Genomic DNA, 11,585 nt, shown 5'->3' with positions numbered 1-11,585 from the left:
GGACCTACACTGAGGCACATCATGTCCCTCCTCTATAGCTGTTCTAGATTCTTCTGACTCACAGCTAGCACCTTCCCACCCTAGGTGACTTAGCGTCCCCAGGGCCAGGTTGCCAACCCCTTCCCTTGCTCACTGGTCTACTGATGCAAGGCCAACAGAGATGAGGCAGCAGCTGTAGCTTATCTAGCTTCATGCCTCCTGGTGAAACTGTTCCCTTTTGGGAACTATGACTTCTAAACCCACAGATTTTTTAGTTACAATGATAAGAAGATGTTTGTCCCCTCCCCTTGAATGTGGACCATTCGTGGTGACTCATATTCAACAAATGGGCTGTTGTGGCAGTGACAACTGAGGCCGGGTCATTAAAAGGGTAGCTTTTAATGCCATTTCTTGGCATACCGTCCCTTCTCTTCCTCATGGTCTGTGGGAAGCCAGCACCATATTGTGAGTACGCTCAAGCACCCACTTCGCTTCTGACAGTGGAGCCCCAGCAGCTGTCCTCTTATTATTTCAAGATCCCGCCATCATTTTATAACAGGCCAGTCCTGTACTTCCTGGTGACGTTGTACAGCTGTCCCCAGCACACTCCTCATCGCTTTGGGGAATGAACTTCCAGTTGTCCTGGGGAGCAGAATGGGCAACCGAGTTTTGTGGCCTTACTCCAGCATGTCCATTTCTCTGAATTTTTTATCTTTTTGTCCACATTTGTGACAAAAGGAGCATGGTTTCTACTTCCCTTGATGTGACCATTGCTTTCTCCAAGCCTCAGAAGCTGTCATAACAATGAGTTAACACTGTTTCTTAGGATCCTTACTGGGGCAAAGGTCCTGCATCATAAGAGAGTACTTGCACACGGAGAAGGTCTCATCTTATCCAAGTGCATGCTGCACCCCTTTTGGGCCATTACCCTCAGCATCCTGCTATATACATGCCCTCTTTTTATGCTATCAGTGAGATTCTATGGTTTTCACATTTAATTTTAATTTGGTGATTAATCACTCTCAGACTTTTGCTGCCTTGTCACAATGTAATATCCATTTGGTTCCCCAGTCCTCATGCTTACCACTCTCCTTGAAGTTTAGAGGCACCTGCCAGTGCATTTCCGTCCCATCCCAGTTCACTACCAGCAGAAGCTTAAGCACTGATCAGCCAGTGATCATGCCAGGCATGATTGCACTCCTACCCATTGCTAGAGCTAGCTCCTGGTGAATTCATCTTCCAAATGTGGGAACATTAAAATATGCTTGCTAGCCTCCCTATCAGCAACTGCTCTAGGTCATTTCCCAGTGTCGTTGGCTGAATAGTGGCCCCTCACCAAAAGGTACGTCTGCTTAAAGCCTATTAATATGACTTTATTTGGGAAAAGTGTCTTTGCAGATGTAATTAAATTCAGGATTTTGAGATGAGATCATTATGGGTTACCTTGGTGGTAAACCCTACCTCAAATCCAATGATGAACATCCTTTTAAAAAACATGCCTAAGTGAAAGTGATGTGAGAACGGGAGGAGATTGGAGTGATATGTCTACAAGCCAAGGATTGCTGGTAAGCACCAGAAGGTAGAAGAGAGGCATGGAATGGGTTGGCCTCAGAGCCCCCAGAAGGAATCAACACTGCCAACACCTTGACTTTGGACTTCTGGCCTTCTGAACTCTGAGAGAATAAATTTCTATTGCTTTAAGACACCTGGTTTGTGGCACCTTGCTATGACAGCCACAGGAAGTCAATACACCCAGGAAAACATACTCTGAGACAGACATTCAGCATGCAGGCTGAAGCAGAATGGGGCAGAGAGAAAAGGTGAACTCCAGTGGATTTTCAGCCTCAGTCTCAGCTGACCCCATAGGAAGCTTGAAGTTGACATGGCTCTTCAAATATTTCCTCAAGGATAAAGCAGATCCTTTCAGCCAAGGGCAATTCCAGGTCATGGACTTCATTGTGTCAGCCAGCAACATACCCAGCCATTGGGATATGAAGGCTTCAACCCAAAAAGAGGGAATGTGGATGGTGCTTCTCAGCAGCTACTACAGGAGGCTGTGATTATTATCATCAGGGTAAGAGCCACTTCAAAAATGGAGACAGTGGGGAATGGACCAATCAGAGTAGATTTGAGTGTATTCATTTTACCAAAAGAAATTTTTTTTTGCCAGTTGAATCCAAGGCCAAACACTGAGGAAGCCTGGGAGGAGAAAGGAGGTTGCTAAAAGGCCACAAGTGATCTGAAAAGGAAGAGTGAAATCATGAGCAGGCGTGAGGGCTTAAGGAGAATGTGGTGGTCGCACTCCAAGCCAACTCCACTAGGTGAGCAGCAGATCACTCTTTGCACCAGCAAGCAGAGCTTTGTCTTCTCTGCTGACACAGAAGGGGCCACAGACGTCACATAGTAGACCATTCTCCCTTATTAATAAAAAGCTTCTGTTTCGAAAGCCGATGAGCAATAAGCATGTGAAAAGATACTCAACATCCTTCATTGTCAGAGAAATGCAAAGCGAAATTCTGATGAGATCCCACATACCCTGGTTTGTCTGGTTATCATGGAACGACCTACAACAACGAGTGCTGGGGGACGCATGGAGAAATTGGAATGCCCGTACCCTACTGGTGGGGATCTGAAATAGTGCGGCTGCTTTGAAAAATTGCCAGGCCCTTCTGTAGTCAACCAAACACCTATTGCACGACCCAACTGATCCTTCCTCAGCTCTTCACTCAAGGGAAATGAAACCTATATCCACACAAACCTATATCCACAAAGACCGGCACACCAATATTCAGAATAGCTGCATCTGCAACAACCTCAAACCAGAAATAACTCAAGTGTCCATGGACAGGTGACAGGATAAACACATGGTGGTGCCGTCTTACAATGGACTACCCCCTGGATGAATCTCACAATCATTGAACGGAGTTAAAGGAGTCAGGCATAAAAGGATCCATACTACGTGGTTGCGTCTATACAAAAGTCGAGAAAAGACCAATGTAACGTATAGTGGTGAAAAGCACATTAGTGGTTGCCAGAAGCTGGCACAAGGGGGGAGTTCCTGGGAAAGCCACAAGGAGACTTTGGGGAAGGGGGGGAGCTGTGAAGAGAAGATTCTCTATCTTCAGTGTGGTGGTAGTTACGCAGGTATATACATTTGTCAAAATTCTTCAAATTGTGCACTTAAAATGGGTACAACAAAATTGACTTTTTAAAGAAACTGACCTCATGGAAGCCTCTCTGCCACTTTCTCTGGAGAGAACTGGAGCTATGGGCGGCGGCCAGATGACTACTCTTTTCTTAGCTCCCACAGTGATCCCAGAGTTACACATCAAAGGCTCTCTCCTCCTCCCCACAAAGCAAAATGACAGGGCTGTCTGCTGCAGCAATTATAACTCCCCAGACTAAAGAAGCCACAGAAGGTCACAAGCACTCTCAATTCCAATGTCATCATGTATTTACCTAGGAGACCTCATGGCCAGCTTGATCATGTTACTTTTTCCCACTGCTTCTTTCCATGTGGGTTCATTCACTAAGACACCAAAAGGTCACAAGTCTTACTCAGAGTTGGTGACAATGAGTCAATGGCCATCTTCCCTCCGCTTCCAGCCTGCAGTCTGAGCACTAACCCAAAGTTAGGCCCACTGACAGGGAGCATTATTTAGAATTTCCACCACCCCCAACCCCTCTCCACCGCCCCCACCCCTGCATACCCTGTTCCTTTTCTTCCTTTCTTCCATATTCCTGTCCTGCCAAGGACATCCTAACATAAATTTGCTAAAGAAAAGTTAGCAAATGTGTTTTCATGCAACTAATACTGCCATGAAAATTGACCGGCTGGTAGCCTCAGGGGACTTGCTGAAGCACCATGTTTTATAAATGTCTAGAATAATGCTCACCTGAAAAAAAGGGACGTATTTGCATATGAATTCACCGTACGGAAGCTGACCTGGTGGAAAACACAAATAGAATCAATGTGGTATCTTTGTTCAAGCAACCCTCCAAACAGCATCTAGAGTACAGCCAACTGTGTAAATTCCAGAGTTATTAGATAGATCTGGTGATCCAAATGTCAGGAGAAATCATCTCAGTATGGAAGATATCACTTCCGTTTGCCGCAGAGAGACATGATTAGCTTTGGCTGAGGAAGTTCTTATACTAAGAACGTACTCAGTGAGCAGAGGCGGGAAGGAAAAGGTGCTTAGCCCACTGTGCACAGTGCTAGTCCAGACATTAAAAAGGTTTCAAAAATACAGATTCCTACGTCTCATTATGAAGTTCCTCCTTAAGGGACCTGGGGTAAATCCCCAGACTCTATGTTTCTTACATGTTCCCAAGGTGATTCAGATGTGCAGCTGCATTTAGTCTAAACCTTGGCTTTTCTGTGACTTTTTGGGTTCACAGAGCCCTTGTCATGTGCCATAGTCTGCAGGAGCAGTACCCAAGTGTTTGGGGGATTGCTCCCCCATAACCGAGTGTGCACCCCCACTGTGGGAATATTTATTTAATTGCAATTGTCCGCATAAATGCATCACATTTCAAAGGACTCATGCTTAAATCCAGAGCCAACCTCCAAGAGCAAGCAAATAATTCAGCTGGTCTTCAGATGCAGGCGTCTTCCATCGAGGGAATAGGTATATCAGGCTTAGAGTCAACACCAGCAATCTGTACTCCCCCATGATGCGACGCACTGTTTTCTTGTACAGCTCATCTCTTTCATTTTGAAATGGAATTATTTCCAAGCGGAATGTAAATATTGCTACTTGCATGAAAAATCAATACAAGTAAGTTTGGGGAACTTTAAACTTTGTCCTCGAGAGACTTTTGTATTTCTTTTTTTTCTTTTTTGAGATTTTTTTTTATGTGTGCGTCTTTTAATCAAATCACAGAATGATATATAAAAATACTGATTTTTTTTTTTTTTTTTTAACTTAGTGACATGTTCCCAAACACGTGAAACAAGAATGAAGCAAGACAAACCGTGAATCCCTGCCTTTGTGCAGCGTGGGAGAAGTCCAGATAGTCAGCCCATCAGACTTGGGGTCTTACATCACCTCTGAGTGTGAGGCAAGGTTGAGGAGTTTCCATCTACATTTACAAAGCCTCCAGATCATGCGCTCTCTGGCAGGGTTTACGGGCCTCAGAGTGAAGCAACCAGAGCACAAATTCCCCCATCTGGAAGGAGAGCAGCCCCCGCCAGCCACAAGCCACTGAGCACAGCCCTCCTTGGAGAGTCTCTCCAGAGCCCATGCAGAGTTCCCTAGCTCCATTCTCAACTTCCTCTTGCTTCTTTTCCTTTCTATTACCAAAATACAACTCCATATAAAAAATAAATAGTGCTGTGTTGCCACAGATCTCTGTTCTCCTTTAAACATTCTGAGCAGCTCTGATGAGTCAAATCTCCAACTGCCTGGCACCCCAGGACAGATCCCTGGGCCCTCTCTGACCTTCCCTCCTTTCTGGCTTCCTGTTACCTTCTTGAGGCTTCCGCTTCCATCCCATCTCACTTCCCTCCATCTGGGTGCCTCCCCGGGTCTCTCTCAAAACCCTCTTGGCCTTACTTTCTCTGTGTATCTCTGCTTCTCTTTGGCCATCAAACACCGAGCATCCCTTTGTTTCCCCATCAACACAAAACCAAGCTGGAAAAGTGAACCCCAGGAAGAGACAACCGCTGTGTTAGAGCATCATGCTGAGCAAGCCTGGGCCAGGCCCCTGGCCCGTTGGGGCCCTGTCAGCACCTCCCATCACCAGGCCCCAGAGCTGCCCCTGGAGACCCGCTTTCTCTCTCCGCAGTACTTGCATCCTTCACACACGTCGAAGACGAGCTCCTGGCACACATGCAAGAGCAATCTGTACTGTGTGGAAGATATGGTCTCTAACCTCAGGTTGAACTAAAAAGCGCTGGAAATTTTAAGAGGCTGTCTTGACCTTTCAGGGTCGCTTAGGACGGGGATCTGCCCGGCAGTTGTTAATGGTGGTTTGATTGGGCTCCAATGCTGATTTGAAGTCTCCACTTAGAGTCTGGCCAAGTTAAACACACTTTCTTTTCATCTCTAGTTGCAAGGCCAGCCTCAGCCCCAGGTCTTCAGTCATTCCTTGGTTCTTCTCTGGATTCCCTCCAGTTTGTTGACAAATCCTCCGGTCCTCATTCAAAATTACTTCTTAGCTTCTCCCCGATAGTATCTCACAGCGTTTCCTCAAGCTCAGCATTTTGTTCGGCTTCTGCCCACACATTGAGTTGACCGCAGCAGCAAGAGCAGAGGAGAGCGGTGCGGAGCGGCCCGGGCCAGGCCAGGCGGGTGCAGGGCCTTTCCAAACAGCAGGCTCTTGCTCTTCTGGGGCTGGCGGGATTCTTTGTCTGTTCTTCTTTGAAAATGAATGCCCATTCTTGAGTTCCAAATCCCTACCAATCTTTGCTGAAAACTTACAAAATACAAATCTGCAGATGAATGTGAAACTCATGAGCAATCCACAAACTATAGGTAATTTCTGTTAATATTTTGTGTTTTCTTAAAAAAAATATTTTGCGTTTTCTTTCATCGTATATACAGATTTTTAAGCAGATTTAATTGTGTATTAAGGACATTTTTCTGGGTTATCTCCCGTATTTCTCTTCCAGCTTCCACCTTATGCATCAGAGTAACACCATTTTCCTTATTGTATTTGTTCGAAGCGCATTATAATCCTCACTGGTGGGCTGAGTAAATCCCCAATCATTTCTGCTTCCTTTTCAACATTTTCTTGACTGGTCCTTTATTTATTTATTTTTTCTTTCCAGATGAATGTTGGGTTCACTTTGTTGGCATTTGGAATGGAATTTCATTCCACATGAAAGTTAATACAAATTTTTAAAAAAAAAAAACTGACAAAAAAATAAAATAATTTACAAAATAAAATAATAGAAATTTAAAAAGAACCAGCTGGCACTTACAATAGCATTTATTTCATGTCCATGTCCATCTCAGAACATGGACATGCCTTCACTTGTTCATCCTGTTTATTTGGTGTGTCACTATAGTGTTAATTGACTAGATCTTCAGATTTTTAACTTAACATTGCTAGGATTCTTTTTTTTTTTTTTTTTTTTTTGAGTCTTTCGTTTCATGTGTGTGCCAGTGTGTGCGACTGGATGCCATTTTGCGATTCTCCTTTATCTCTGGATAGAAGAGCCTCCCATTTACCTTTATTGTGGTAAAATATACATAATAGAATTCACCTTTCTAAGTGCATAATTCTGCAGCATGAAACAGATACCTGTTTATTGCATGACTATCAGCATTTATCTCTAGAACTTTATCTTCTGAAAACTGAATCTCTGTGCCCATTAAACACTCATCCTCAATTTTTCCCTCTCCCCAACTCCTAGAAAACACCATCTTACTTTCTGTTTCTATGATTATGACTGTGCTAAGTACATTACATAAGTAGAATTGTACAGTATTTATCTTTTTATAACTCGCTTATTACTCTGAGCACATGGTCTTCAAGACGCGTCCATGCAACATACTGGAATTTCCTTTTTTTTTCAAGCCTAAGTAATATTATACTGCACCTATCTATCACTTTTTGTTCTTCCATTCACCAATCAATGGACGCTTTAATTGCTTCCACATTTAGGCTATTGTGAATAATGTTGCTATGAACATGAGTGGACAAATATTTGTTTGGACCCCTACTTTCAATTCTCTTAGGTATATACCAAGAAGTGGAATTACCAAATCATATGATATTCTCTTCACCAACACTTGTAATTTTCTGTTTTCTTTTTTGCTAATAGTCCAACATAATGGGCTTGTAACAGTATCTCATTATGGTTTTTATTTGCATTTCCCTAAAGATTAGCAATGGTGAGCAATTTTTCTTGTGCTTATTTGCCATCTGTATATCTTCTTTGGGGAGATGCTTGTCAAGATCTTTGACTTGTTTGTTAATTAGGTTTTTGTTTTCATATTGTTGAGTTTTAAGAGTTCTTTGTATATTTTGGATGACAGTCCTTAAAAGATTCTCTAAATATTTTCTCCCAGTCTGTGGCTTATTTTCTCTCGATATTGGGTTTTCCAGAGAAGAGGTTTTTTATTTTAATGAAGTTCAGTTAATCAATTATTTCTTTTGTGGATTGTGCCTTTTATGTTGTACCTGAAATGGCATCACCACGTTCAAGGTCATCTAGGTTTTCTCCAGTGTTATCTTCTAGAAGTTTTATAGTTTTGATTTTATATTTAGGTATGTGATCCATTTGGAGCTAATTTTTGTGAAGGATGTGACGTCTGTGTCTAGATTCACTCTTTTGCATGTAGATTTCCAGTTGTTCCAGCATCATTTATTCAAAAGACTATCTTTGCTCCATGGTATTGCCTTTTCTCCTTTGTTCAGTATTAGTTGACTGTATTTATTTGGGTCTATTCCTGGGCTCTCTCGTCTGTTCCATTGATCTGTTAGATCTTTTGCCAATACCACACTCCCTTGATTACTGTAACTTCATAGTGAGTCTTGACATTGGATAGTGTCAGTCTTCCATCTGGCTCTTCTGGGCTTTTGCCTCTTCATACACATTTTGGAATCAGCCTGTTGATGTCCACAAAATAACTTGCTAGGATTTTGATTGGGATTGCTTTGAATCTACAGATCAAGTTTGGAGGAACTGGTATCTTTATGATATTGAGTCTTCCTATCCATAAACATGAAATATCTCTTCATCTATTTAGTTTGCCTGTGATTTCAACCATCAAAGTTGTATGGTTTTTCTTCTGTAAATCTTATACATATTTTGTTAGGTTTATACCATAGTACTTAATTTCATGGGGTGCTAATATATATAGTAATATGTACTGCTTGTTCATCATGGGTTTATAAGAAAACAATTGAATTTTGTTTTAACCTTGTATCCTGCAACCCTGCTTTAATCACTTATTAGTTCCAGGATAGATTTTTTTCTTGATTCTTTTGAATTTTATGCATATATGATCATGATATCTATGAACAAAGACAGTTTTATATCTTTCTTCTCAAACTGTTTATCTTTTATTTCCTTTTTTTGATCTTAACACACTAGCTAGAGCTTCTAGTACTATGTTGGAAAACAGTGCTGAAAAACATTATTGCCTTGTACCCGATCTTAGTGAAAAAGCTTAAAGTTGCTCACCATTAGATATAATATTACCTGTAGGTTTTTTGGAGATATTCTTTACTAAGCTGATAAAATTCTCCTCTAAGCCTAGTTTTCTAAGAGTTTTTATCATGACTGAGTGTTGGACTTTATTAAATATTTGCATCTTATTGATATGGTCGCATGATTTTTCTTTTTTAGTCCATTAATGTGATTTTCAAATGTTGAACTAGACTTGCGTGCTGGGATAAATCCTTCTTGGTCACGATATATATTTCTTTTTATATTGTTGGATTCAATTTGCTAATATTTTGTTGAGAATTTTTGCATCTATGTTCATTAAAGCTTTTGGGCTAAAGTTTTCTTGTGATGTTTTTGTCTAGTTTGGCATTAGACTAATACTGGCCTAATAGAATGACTTAGGAAGTATTTTCTCTGCTTCTATTATCTGAAAATTATTATAGAGAATTGGTATCATTTCTTCCTTAAATGTTTGTTAGACTTATTTTGTCATGTATGCATATAATGATACAAATTTCTCTCTAAGAACTACTTTCACTGTATCCCACAAATTTTCATGTTATACTTTCATTTTCATGTAGATCAAAAAAATTTTAAATTTATCTTAAAATTTTGCCTTTGAGCCATTTGCTCTTCAGAAATACATTGCTTAATCTCCAAATATTTTGTTTTTTGATCCATTCTTACAACCTTTGTCTTCTAATTTGTGCACTTAAACATTGATTTTTAAGGTGATCCAGGATATATTTGGATTAATATCTACCATATTTGTTATTGTTTCTATTCATTGTCCTTGCTTTTTTGTTTCTATTTTTTGTCTTCCACTACTTTTTTGCCATTTGTGGTTTTAATTGAGCATTTCGTATGATTCTATTTTCTCTCCTTTCTTAGCACATAAATTATACTTCTTTTTTTAGTGATTGCCCTAGAGTTTCTAATATATATTTACAACTAATCCAGTCCATTTTAAATAACACTATACTACTTCATGGGTAGTCTGTGTACTTTATAATAATGAAATATTCCTAATTCTTTTCACTTATTTCTTGTATTATTGTTGTCATTCATTTCCCTTATATGTAAACATATGTAAATATATATAATCAAATACATCATTGCTCTTATTATTTTGAACAAACTACTGTCCGTTGAATCAAATAAGAATGTGAAAAATGTTTAATTATCTTCATATATTCTTCTTCTAATGTTCTTTCTTCCTTTATGTAGATCCAAGTTCCTGAATGATACCATTTTTCTTCTTTCTAAAGAACTTTTCTTAACATTTATTGTAAGGCAAGCCTACTGGCAACAAATGCTCCTAATGTTTGTTTGAGAAAGTCTTCCTCCTTCACCACTGAAGGATTATTTTCTCAGAATACAGAATTCTAGGTTGGTAGGCTTTTACTCTCTACACTTCAAATATTTTACTCCATCCTCTTCTTGCTTACATGGTTTCTGAAAAGAAGTTGAATGTAATTCTTATCTTTGCTTCTCTATAAGTAAAGGTGCCCCCACCCACCCACCTTGGGCTTTTTTCAAGATTTTTCCTTCATCTTTGATTTTCTGCAGTTTGTATATGATATGCCTCGGCATGATTTTTTTGACATTTATTCTCCCTGTTATTCTCTGAGTTTCTTGGATCTGTGTTTTGGTGTTTGTATTTGTCTGCTCAGGCTGCTGCAACAAAATACATAGACTGGGCAGCTCAAACAACAAAGATATGTTTTCTCACAGTTTTGGTGCTAGAATTCCAAGGTCAAGGTCCCATCAGGGTTGCTTTATGGTGAGACGTCTATGCCCACCCTGTAGATGAATGCTTTCTCTGTGCTTGCATGAAGAAAGATAGGATCTCTAGTGTCCCTTCCTCTCTTACAAGGATACCCATCCTGTTAGGTTATGTCCCCACCCTCATGACCTCTCATAACCACTATTACTTCATTATAGCCTCTATTACATTAGGTTAGTGCTTCAATGTATCAACTTGGAGAAAGATGCAATTTGGTCCATAACAGTTGTGCCTGATATTAATATGGTAAATTCTTGGTCGCTATTGCTTCAAATATTGTCTTCATTTCTTTCTGTCTTCTACTCCTAGTATTTGTGTTATGCATATGTTCCACTCTTGGTAGTGGTCCTATAGTTCTTGGATATTCTGTTTCATTATTTTTTTTCAGGCTTTTTCCCCTTTGCATTTCAATTTTGGAAGTTTACAATAACATATCCTCAAACTCAGAGATTCTTTCCTTAGATGTTTTCAGTCTAATAATAAGCCCATCACAGGCATTCTCCATTTCTGTCACAGCATTTTTTTTTTAAAGGATGATGCTTTTTTTAAGATTTTATTTATTTATTCATGAGAGACACAAACACACACAGAGGCAGAGACACAGGCAGAAAGAGAAGCAGGCTCCATACAGGGAGCCCGACCTGGGATTCGACCCGGGTCTCCAGGATCATGCCCTGGACTGAAGGCAGCACTAAA

The 11,585-nt window shown here is 40.4% G+C and overlaps 1 long non-coding RNA gene across 1 annotated transcript; it reads right to left on the bottom strand.

The window, feature by feature from the left end:
- Positions 1-2,055: 2,055 nt before the first annotated feature.
- On the bottom strand, positions 2,056-10,965 carry LOC119877214. The gene is made up of 3 exons (XR_005372899.1): positions 10,836-10,965; positions 3,876-3,925; positions 2,056-2,218 (listed from the first exon to the last, which is right to left on the bottom strand). It is a non-coding gene; the product is annotated as an uncharacterized LOC119877214 (long non-coding RNA).
- Between the last annotated feature and the right edge of the window lie 620 nt (positions 10,966-11,585).

The sequence above is a fragment of the Canis lupus genome, chromosome 18 (assembly GCF_011100685.1).
Source record: "Canis lupus familiaris isolate Mischka breed German Shepherd chromosome 18, alternate assembly UU_Cfam_GSD_1.0, whole genome shotgun sequence".
Classification (NCBI taxonomy): Eukaryota; Metazoa; Chordata; class Mammalia; order Carnivora; family Canidae; genus Canis; species Canis lupus.
The sequence above is the reverse complement of the archived record's forward strand: the minus strand, read 5'-3'. Positions and strand labels throughout refer to the sequence as shown.